The sequence below is a fragment of the Uloborus diversus genome, chromosome 2 (genome assembly GCF_026930045.1).
Source record: "Uloborus diversus isolate 005 chromosome 2, Udiv.v.3.1, whole genome shotgun sequence".
NCBI lineage: Eukaryota > Metazoa > Arthropoda > Arachnida > Araneae > Uloboridae > Uloborus > Uloborus diversus.
The window spans coordinates 37,847,155-37,859,590 of NC_072732.1; positions in this window are offsets into that span (position 1 = coordinate 37,847,155).

Genomic DNA, 12,436 nt, shown 5'->3' on the forward strand with positions numbered 1-12,436 from the left:
ATTTCTAGGGGGCTTGAGACCCCCCCCTTTGCCCCCATATGGGCGCCATTGAACACATTGTCGCCTCAGAGCAAACACTAAAACATCTAATCCCAAGAATAACACACATGAAGCGACGACATGTCAATGGAAATTCTTAAAAACAAATATTAAATGACATAGGTCAGTTTCCTATATTTTACAGTTCTTTTTGACACTTCAATTGCGACTGGTGATAGTATAATTAAATATAATATTTTCTCCTTATCTCCTTATACATACAGTATTCATTATATCTTCATAATTAGATACTTTATTCAATTGAAAAGAGACTAATTCATTTAATGCAATCAAGAGAGTAAAGCTATCAAATTCATTGATAACTACTTGCCAATTTTACAAAAATAATGTAAGAAACATTTTTAATTTCAAAATGAAGTTTGAATTTGCCAAGAAACAATTTTCAGGAATAAAACATGGTTTCTTGATATTAAGATCGTATACAAATATTTTAAGTATAAAAGAAAAACTGGTATGTTTAAAAAAAAAAAGAAAGAAAAAGTTACTTGTTAAAAATCAAGTAATATAAGCATTCACACAGAAAATAGCTTTTTTTTTAAATAAATTTATTTATTTATTTTTTTACAGCGAAACATCAGATAGGGGGAATTAAATACTTCTCTTTTGAATAACTATCTATTCATATAAACAACAAATTTTAGATTTTTCTCTAACAAAAGCACAATATGACATGAGTTAAACATTAGTACACATGAATTCAATTGATTGAGTTAGAACCAATTTTATTATTTTGAGCTATCTTTACAAAAAGAATAATTACATTTTCGAAACTGACATCTGTTCAAACAAATACAAATATTTTTATAATTTTCCCCCAAAGTGAGAGTAGTATTTTAGGCAGTATCAAAAAACTTATTGCAAAACCACTAGCAAAGACACTTGACCTAGATTTTATCGAATGATTAATAGTGTTGTAAATTACCAAAACATCAACTTTCTGGCATCAAAAGAAAAAAAAAATTAAATTAAAGCAAGTAATCGCCGCTGCTGTAAACTCACTTTTCCCCCAGCACTGGAGCGGTGAGCTATGCTGGGAAGCAAAACTAACGCAGCTGACATTTTTGAAATACGAATGCTTCGTCATGCGATCACGAATAATAAATAAGTGCACAAACTTTGCATGGCACCACTTTATAAAAACACAAAGCATATTTCACTGTGTGGGTTAAATAATTGGAAGTTCTAACTTTCATTATTTCGAGAGAACAAAAAAAGCATCAAATGCTCGTCGCCATTGTTGTGGGGTGAAAGCGACATCTAGGGGCAAGTCACAGGCTTATTCCTCAAAGGAGCAACTGCGCGTCTGTTTAATATGACAATGACAATTATTGCGGAGGGAAGCCGAAAAAGAGTGACTAACCAAAATTACCAAAGACGGAATAGAAAATAAAATGTACATATATATTTTTTAAAAATCGGGAATAAGAAAACAACGTTACGTGGTTCAAATCGTTGAATGCGCACTGAATGATAAAAGTTTGAAACCAAAAGCACATAATATAAATTAAAAATAACTAACAATAGGGCTCAAATATTGCTCAGATTTCTATTTGCACATGGGCGACCATACGCAAAATTTTAAGGGGGGGGGGGCGCTCAAATATTATCCCCATGGTTTAGCAGGATATTTTCCCCATAGAAACCGATTTCAGTACAGATTAATTATTAAAATTTGACATTTTTAATAACTTATTCATTAATGGCTGGAGAAGAAATGTTTTTTTCATTTTTGCAAAGAAAAAAGTACTAAAAGTTAGGAAAGTTCTAATTTATAACGGGGGGGGGGGGGGGGCTTGAGCCCTCTTAACCATATAGGCGCCTATGTAAAGAAAAACTTGAATTAGTCTGCGCAAAATTTAATTGAAAGATTTCTGACTTTCGAGTCTGACTTGAGTGAACGTGTGTATGTGCATTATAAAGGGCAGTTTCGGGTCAAAGGTACTTTCCAGTTTCTATTATCAATATTTTCATATCAGTGGAATTAAATTACAAAATTTTTATTTTGAATAAAAATATGTGTTCATTACATCAACTTAATTAAACGAAAATCTTGTTATTTTCTTTCTTTCTTTTTTTTTTTTTTTAAATTATTCCTCAGTTTAGATGTTCGTTTCGTAACTATGCTGTACAATTGTTTTAAAAATATACTTTAAGAACTGAAGTGGGTCATCAAAAATTGTGAAATGAATGACTCGGTGATCTCCGCGGGTCACATGGTTGCCGATGATACAATATATGTATACAAAACACTTCGTTCGTGTGTGTGTGAAGGTCTGTCTGTTCGCTGTACCGATCCACACCATTTGACCCATTTAAAAAATTCACGAGTTATTATTTTATTCTATTTTAAAAATTGTTTTTGACAGTACAGAATTATATAAATTTTGTTGCCTCCTTAATTTTTTATACAATTTCAAACATGAGAAAAAAGTACAAAAGGTGAAATTTGTCCGAAAATTTTGTTATAAACAAAACAGGAATTATTGCTGATAACTAGTTATGTATTACAGTAAAACCTGTAAACTTGACCACCTGTCTAAGTTAACCGATTTTCTTTCAGGTACAGAATTAGTCCTACATTATATTAATCAAGTTCTATAAGTTAACCACTTATTTAAGCTGACCTCTAAAGTAGTGCACAGCAAGCGGTCAACTTACTTACTTTAATTATTTTTTTCCATTTATTTTTGTGGGGTCATTATTTTAGTGATTTTGATTCATTATTTTATTGATTTTGATTTTTTATTTTAGTGATTATTTCAAACATTGAATACTCATCAAATTATTATTATTATTTTGAAATAACTGGAAAGTTTAATTCAATAAAAGTGTGATAAAAGTACTTCTCTTAATACAGTTTTTTTTTTTACTTTTTCGACTCACGGCACCCTTTGACCAACTAAAATTTTCTCGCTGCACCTTAGTTAATCTCTATTATATGAGGTAAGTGCGCAAAATCAGGCCACCCTAAGGTTCATAACCAAATATCATATTTCGCTCAATTGTTACTGAATCGGCACCAGATTTTAGCATACTCATCAGAAAAAATTAACAAAACCAATGAAAATTTTAGTTTCAATTGTGTTTTTCAGCAGTTTTAACAAAGCACGGCGATTGATTGGGTCTTATTAGAAACATGGGTCCAACATAACGATAACTCTGAGCAAGGATTATTTCACGTAGAGTTGAAGATTAAAAAACGCCAAAATGGAGGTACTATCAAGTTAAAGGATTAAAAAATCCTTTAATATCAATATAAAAAGTATTCACAACCACATATAACTTCACACATTAGCAAAAATTCCATGTTTACTTCAATGGAAAGGAGAAAGATCAATGAATTGTCACATTCGTGGCAATTGATAATATGTTATTGTATGTTTTTTCGTCAACGAAATTTGGCGTTTTTGTACGTATTTTGTTGTTTTTTCCGTATAAAATGAATTGAACACAAACCCTTAGCTCCTCCCCAAGGAAAATCTTGAAATGACGGACCTGCTTATTGGGCTACCCTCTACTTTTCTAGGTTCATCATAGAAAAACAAGCTGACGTGCGCATCATATATATGACTTCCTTTTACGCCAATTTAATGTTAATAGTAGTGCCTTGGAGTAAGCAAAGAAACACTTTAAATATCTTTGCCCCACGTTTGCTGCGAACTGAAGCAAAAAAAAAAAAAAAAAAAACGTTTTACACAAATTAATTTTCCTAATATTGAACATTTTAATGTGATTCAATGGTTAACTCTCTAAACATCGCCAATAGTGACCAAATTAAAACCAATTTTCAAAAAGAACCAAATTTTTTGTCGCCAAGTTGGCGAAAAACTTGGCGATACGTCAACAAGTGTTTGCCAAATTATAAAACCACTTGAGTTTGCATGGATATTAACAATGATTTCCCCACAAAAAGGTGTGAAAGACCCCCCTTAGGAACATCCGAATGCAACCAAAAGGGGAGGTGCACAACTAGACCCACTAGGAGTCTACGTACCAAATTTCGACTTTTTAGGACATTCCGTTTTTGAGTTATGCGAGATACATACGTACATACAGACGTCACGAGAAAACTCGTTGTAATTAATTCGAGGATCGTCAAAATGGATATTTCGAGTGTCTATACGTTCTTAGTCATATATACACGTGTGGTCGGGTTGAAAAAAAAACTCAACATATATTCGAGGGTGAGCAAAATGGAAATTAAGGCCTATTTTTTGGGTAAAAATTTTTTCGTGAATACAATACTTCCTTTACTTCGTAAAAGGAAGTAAAAATGACGTTACACAACGACATTTTCTTTTCTGAATTCGTCAACTGCATAAATTAGGCTTTTCGAAAAACTCATTTCATACCAGTAAACTACAATGAGCTACGTAGTAACAAAACCTACCGTAAAATAAGAGCAGATAGTTTTGACATCTCTCTTCTGCAATAAATTGCTACACTGTTGCCTGGTAATTAAGAACTGCTTGTTGAAAAGGCTTGATCATCAGTCAGGCATTTTAATGACGATCAAGTTGTGATATAGCGAATTTTTACCATGCTCTATCAAAAAATTGGGGGGATGATTTCTTTGATCTGCATGGCCTTATTTGGTACATCCACCTAACATGTACATGGATACCACGGACACTTCGGCACCCAGTTTGAGAAGCCGTGTCTTAATATATTCTTCAAGAAAAACTCCAATGCTTTGTAGGTGTTGTTTCTATATCAAGAGGGCGCTGTCTTAAATTATTGTATTTGCACAATTTTCAATATTTAAATATTTATCATACTTTAAAAAAAAGCAAAGTTTATTGATACATCGTTTTTTGAAGTGATTTAAAATGGATTCAAGAAGTTTGTTTCCAGATATTCATAAGTCACGCGATACAAAAATCTTCTTATCCGATACATAGTAAAAACGGTGTAATCATGAGTTTTAAGAACACAAGAAATCTTCGCAAAGAGCAAAAAGGTTACTCAACAAAAGAATCTAACAAAAACAAAATGTGGAAGAGAATCCCCCTCACCCGCGAGGATTTTATAAGATTCTTGGGCTGCACACGGGGGGCAGAGAGGAATGGTGTTTCCATTAGTTACAGGGACTCCAGGTGGCACAGGATGGATCGAATAAGAAACACTTGAAATGGTGGGGGGTTCGGATGAAAATGTTATTTGCAGGATATTCCAGGGGTTAGTCACATATAGAGTGATTTTATTCGAGACAAGATGGTAGCGATTAAATACCAATATCAGTATTTTGAATCCAAACGTCCCTCTTTTGCCTTTCCTAATCACATACCTTCAAAACTTAGATGACGCAGGAGCATTAGATACAAAAGTTTAAATTATACGGAGAATGTAGCGGTGAAAGTTGCAATGTTCCAAGAAAGACAATTCTGTCAGATTTATCAAAGAGAAGAATGAAATAGCTATCAAGTTCTATAAAAATTTTGAATTATCATTCTTGTTCAACAGTTTCAAATCCGGACAGCTTTCTCAGCACCCCTGGCCCCAACCCCTTCCCGAGATTGATGGCACTCTTAAAAATACTAAGCCCCCCCCCCCCCACACACAAAGCAAAACAGACGCCTTAAAACATCCCTCGGAAAAATTTAAATACCACTGTGGAGCGCCATGCCCCCCCCCCCCCCCCCCCCCCCCGGGCTTTCTCGTTCTCTAAACGCTAGTGGCACTTCGAAGTTCCGTTTTGCACAACTCATTTGATTGCTAGATCGTACGAGTAGATTTTGGGAGCTGGCATGATTTTTTTTTATTTGAAAATTTTGGTTTATCAACTCTTTTGCGTCAAGTCAGTTCTCTAATTTTCTAAACGCTGCAGGACAAAAGAAATAAGTAGATGGAAGGAAACATAAAAAGAATTCCTAACACAGAGCAAACAAAAACGGCAATATATGAATCCATTAGTTGAGCATTTGTCAAATCTAAAGTATTTTTTGTAGAGTTCATACACAAAAAAATGTAAAAAGTAATTAAGTTTTAATAAACTACATCATTCGTACATAATTGAACTACAAATGTATATCTAAATTGTTATAAAATTACATACACTTCTCAATGAAAAAAAAAAGGTAAAAGAAATTGGAAACTCAAGACAAAATGATTTTTTCACAAAAATTAATTTTCCAATTTTAATTATCGCCAGTGTAACGGCATAGCAATAAATTTAATTACTCCCAGCTTTTAATCCGAACAACTATCTAAAATTCTTTAAAACGTCAACGTTTTGATAACGGCACAGATAATAAGCGGATTTCAGATTATCTTGCTTCATATGCAATAATTAAAACAGGTTTGAAAAAAAAAAGTAATAATATATTGAATCCAAATTTCTCAATTTGATAGCAGAGTGCCCGCAGAGCTGGAGGAGGTTCTTGAAAGCGAAATACGCAGAGGCTCTATTGTAATAGCTACAATTATCTTTATTTTTTTTTTTAATCCATATTCATCACAAAATGCTGTCGCATAAACTTTTGCATTCATAGCATTTCATTAGAAAAACTGCATCCGGCGTATTCTTTTTGCTGTGTAGCTTTAAAATCGCTGTTTCCAGTAGGAACTTCACAAAAAGCACACCAGAAGGAAGCTTCGGCGAAAATATACCATGAATATACAGACACACCTAGTCTACAAGTTCGGCGTTGCTTTTTTCTTCCTGTAATTAACTGTTGGCTAAGAATTTGGGGAACAGATTTGAAAAGAAAAAGAATCCCCGAAAGAACAAATAGCTGTCTGGATAAATTCCTGTGTGGAAACAATAATGCGGGACAATGACTTCCGCGATAGCCATTCTGGCACTTGGAGCAGAGCGAAAAAAAGAATCGATTAATAGCTTTCGGGAGTACAGAAAATTAAAAAAAAAAAAAAAAAAAAGACAGGGGGGGGGGGTACGTGCAAACAAATCTTATGGTCTCGAGACGGGTTGGCGGGGGAAAAAAAGCAAAACAGAACACGCCTACACAACTTTTCCCAAGAAAATGAGGAAGTTAGCCGAATGAAAATGACAACTCAACCCGAGCAAAACAAATATACCCTCCATTAAAGCCATTGATCAACCTTCCTTCAAACAACGCTCAATATCTTGGTGGGCGGTCCCCGATTTCGGCGGCATCCTTTGATGAGGGGGAGCGAAGCTACCTAAAAGCAAATAATAAATAAAGAAGAAAATATATAAAAAAGTGATGATGTGAGAAAAATATCGATACCCACTGACGGATCCCTCAAACTTACTTTTCGCCTAAAAAAACCACACATCCAACTGGAGCTGCATGCGTCGCTTCAAATTAGATAGAGAATCCTCGTGAGCGAACTTTTCAATGGGGTGAGAGCAACATAAAAGAAAAAAGAAGTGCAAAGCCAGGAAAGATACATATATATCTGCAGTTGTTTCTTGATACCCCCCTTTTCTTTTGCTTTAACTTCCATTATTCCGTGCCGCTAGTATGTACTGTGAGAAAAAGGGAGAGTTCTCGCCGTCTTGCTTTCGCTATTACGATAAAATTGTTTGTTAGCTGCTGCTTTCGAGTTTTAGCAATGGCTATGATAGAGGTGTCGCAGAAACTAAAGCCATGATTTTTTTCTCTTTGTTCTTTAGGTATAGAAAAGATGCATAAGGCAAAATTATCTGTTCACCGTTGTCTCCAGAAAATATTTTTAGAATTTTTTCTTCTTCCATAAAAATCATCCTTGCACTAACGGAGTCAGAATTGTTTTCTGGAGAGGGAAGGGCAGTGTTGGTTATAACGGTACTTACATGCATATACATTGCAGCATCGGTGTTTTCTAGGAATTTTACAAGGGAGTAGTGAAGGCACTATCTAGACTCATTGTTAAAGAATTAATAAAAATTTTTGAGAAATTTTTTACAATTGGGTTTGAACTGGGTCTACCATATTAAGTTGGTTTCTTTCAAAGGATATGCTCCCTTCTGTCAAACACCGCTTCTTTAATATGTGTGTGGAAATACGTGTCGGAAAATTGGACGGCTCCATTGATTGGAATTTCGAATAATCGGTGTGCTCAACTGCATTTTTGCATTTGTAAAAGCACACACAGTTTACCTGTGTAGATTGGATTAATACGAGTAAAAACTGTGTAACTTGTTTTCCAAAGTCGATAAACACATCTTATTATTTTCAACTCACCGCTCGATAAAGGTTCTTACTTTTCCATATGCTACTAACTACTGTTTTTAGGACAACCGATGCCTACAGAACATTACGCAAAAATAGTAAACATCAACCTGTTGCTTCTTTCAACTACATGACTGCCCCATTAAAATAACGTAACATTCGAATATTCATAATTTAGCATTCTACTCCGAAAGGTCACGTGGCATGTTATAAACTTAGTCTTTCTTCCATTAGCTGATTAACCAAGTACGAGTTGAAAGCTTTGCAGAGCTCTTATTCTAGAATATAAATCGAAAGCCCACAGCAGCATTCAAAACACACCACTTCATTGATCCGTTGCCTCTCCCGCCCCTTAAAAATAACAAACCCTCCTCTCGAGTGTCCTCGTGGATGCTCGAGAAAGGCCTACTTGTGACTAAATCGCACCGATAGCTGCGGGGCTGCTTTCGAATCAAGAAGCTGGGTACCCAACCAAATCGAAATGAAAAAAAAAAAAAGTTGAATACCTATAGTTGTGGAGATACTTAGAAACATTTCGTAACACTGAAGAGCTATAGTTGAAGGGGCAAAAATAAAGGTGAAATAACCCCAGGCAGTGTTCAAGTCAGGATATTTCAGAAAAATCCTGACCCATCTATCGAGTCCTATTGAAAATCGGAAAATGGTAGAGGAAATAGGGATGGAAGAGAAACTCGTGATTTTGTCGGATTTGTTTTCTTGGGCCAATTTATCCACATGAAAATGGTCTACGGCAACGTTTCTCAACCGTTTATAGACCAAGAACCAGTAAAATTTTCAAAAAACTTTAGTAGACCACTATTTAAAAAAAAAAAAATTTTTATGTTTTTTATTAGCTAAAAATAAGTTTTTGAAAATGTAATGAAAGAGTTAATTAGTAGCGTTTTTACAATCATTTACATAGAATCATCGCTTAATTTGCATGGGAGCTCACGAGTGCTGAGGGCTCCCGCATTTCCACCCCCCCCCCCCCCTCCCGTTATAAATTAAGAACTGCTTACAATCCTAATATGTAAAGGTGAGCAAATATTGCACTTATTACTCATTATATATGTTAGCGCGGAAGTCCGAAATCTGGTAAATGTTGATATTAGCCGGTGAATATCAACATTCACACAACAAATGCATCGGCGAAAACCGAATGTTTCTGGTTAATCACCGGTGAAAGTCGACATTCTCCAATTTCGGTCTTGGTAACATATGAGGCAGTGAGAAGCAAAGGGATATCGAAGTGCCAAAATTAAAATTTTTGAGACAGCCAGTACAAATGGTAGGCGCAAGAGACAGTACTAGTAGCCCTGGTAGTTGCTGCTATACAGCATGATTTAGAAATACTTTTCAATGAAAGCCTACCTAGGACAAGAACTTTAACGCGTTTTACTAAAAACTTGAAAATGTCCACTTCTATCCTTTTGCTTCTTATTGCAATATAAACCTTGGGGGGAGGGTGGGGGAATCTCAGAATATTCTAAAAAAATAACTCCAAAAATATTCTACTGGGGGGGGGGGGGGGGACATGACAAGTGAGCTTGGTCTAGTGTTGCCTACCTTCAAAAACAAAATTGCGGATAATTAAATATTGTGTATGATTTACTTTAAACATAGCGTCTATTTTTTTTTTTTTTTTATTAGTCGCAAATAATAAGATATTATACTCTGCTAAGTCATTTGAAGTAAACCGACTGTGTGCCTATTATTGAATTTAACAAATAATTGTCCTCCCTGAGAAGGGGAGGGGTATATTAACATTTTCCTCTTCCTCTTTTTTTCTCTTTGCCTCCCAAATGTAGTAATCGAATTTCAGCATAAATTAAGCTTTATTAGACAGGCAGAAGCCAGCACCATTGTTTTTTTAATTCAACGATTATAAAGTTAAATGACACATGAACAGTTAAAAACCAGTTTAAAATAAGTTTTCAAAGACATTTTCTGTATAATTCGCTACTACGAAAAGGGAGGGAGGAAAATATTTGTTAGATTTCTCCATTCTTTTTATTTGAAAAGGTAAAACATTATCCTTTTATGGGCTCCAAAACGCAAAAAATATTCAAATGCTCGAACATAAATTCAGTAAACAAATACAATAAAAAAAGTAATTATTATTGTCCTACATTTTTATAACATTTCGAATATGTTACAAACTGAAGATAATTCACCAAAGGCAATTAATGATATTACGGGGAAAAGCCATTAATGTTACTCCACTTAGTCATTACGACGTACGAAATTAGTAACGGCACTTTTCACATAATGGAAATTGTCACAAGTCGGCATTAACTAGCTTAATATGATATAAAAATACCCGTTGATAAAATATGTCTTCTCTCTTACACTAATGACTGGTTTCATAGCATTCATTTCGGCAGTAATAGGGAGGAACGATGTAGCGATGTTTAAATTACCATGAAGAAATAATAAAAAACCATAATCGGAGATTCCCTAATAATCTGGTGCAGAGAATTACAGCACGTGAACGACTTAACAACTGTTGTTCAAGGCAAAAAAAAAAAAGTACAGTATACTGATGGAAAAGTTTGATGTTGCACAAAACATTCTTAAAAGTAGAAACTACAATTTAAAAATATAGTTCAAATTGTATGAGGTACCGTAAACTGAGGCTACTTGAGCCTCCAGGGGCTACTTGAACCCATGAGAAAAAAATGTTTGAAGTCCGTCTTGGTCCAATAACACTCAATCTATAAGACTTATAAAACTTTCTCCATGACAGGTAGCAGTACGAGGTAGAGGCTAGAGCATGAAACAAAGTTTCTGCTATTCCCACCTTTTTCTGATTGAGGTTATGATTGCAAGTTGTTTAAACAGTTGTTTTTTGTGTCTGCTAACTTTCACATGTAAGTTCATGGAAACATCTGATATCATCGATGGCAACGTTTACATTCTATTCCTTAATAAAATAACAGTGTTTTAAGTTTATAGCTATATAATTAACACATAAGTTAGTAAAAGTGCACTGGTTGCCTTAAAAAGGGGCTACTAGAACCCAGCGTTCAAACAGCCCCAAACCAAATTTTAACACTAAATTATGTTAAGTAAGGTTTGTAATCTTCTTCTTTACTAATAATAAAACTGAAAGTCTCTCTGTCTGGATGGTCGGAGGACGTCTGGATATCTGTAGGATGTCTGGATCTCTTTGACGTGCATAGCGCCTAGACCGTTCGGCCGATTTTCATGAAATTTGGCACAAAGTTAGTTTGTAGCATGGTGGTGTGCACCTAGAAGCGATTTTTCGAAAATTCGATGTGATTCTTTTTCTAGTCCAATTTTAAGAACAAAATTATAATAAGATGGACGAGTAAATTACGAAATTATCATAACGTAGAACCGTAACATGGGCACAAGTCCAATTGGCGAGATACGAAATTATCATAACGTGGAACTGTAACATGGGTACAATTGGCGGGAAAATTCACCATACATTATTTGTAAATATACAGGCGAACCACAAGACCTTTTAATTTTTCTATTATGGGCAAAGCCGTGCGGGTACCACTAATTTAAAATAAACAGGTTAGTTACTATTTATACCAGATTTTTTTTTTTTTCTTTTTTCCAGATCTGGGGATAAAAAAGGTCCGAAAGTAAAAGAGAACCCCTTGAAGTGGGAAATAATGCGGATTATTCAGAGGAAAAATTACAATTGTGTCCAGCTTCAACTAATTCCGGAGAAATGTCTTAGAGAGTGGCATCAGCCCATTTCCCACTTAAGTATATCAACTCTAAAAAGGAAATTAAAAAGATCGTTCACAAAACAAGCATGGGCATTAGGATGGGTCGAAAAACACTTTTTTATTTTAATCAATTTTTAATAACGCGGAAAACTTGCGCATTAGCATCCTGATAACGGGAAAATAATTTAAAAAATTATAAAAGAAACTTTGAAATCGCGCAAGAACCCTAAAGTTGAGAGAAAATTGAAACAATCGGCATGCTTTAACGACGTATATTTTTTTCAAAAAATAATTGACTCCATTTCTAATAGTATAAAAAATACACTTTGTAGTTACCGAAATGTGTAGAAAAAACTTGGGGGTACATTGACGATCATTTCAATTCGCGCAGAAAGCTTAAAATAGCATTTTTTAAGTAAAAGTTTTGTTATTTAAAAAATTCTTAAGCTGACACAAAGCTGTATAAATATACTACTAAACATCCATTTTAATGTTTTACATACATTTTTTCTTATGCTGAGATGACTCAGC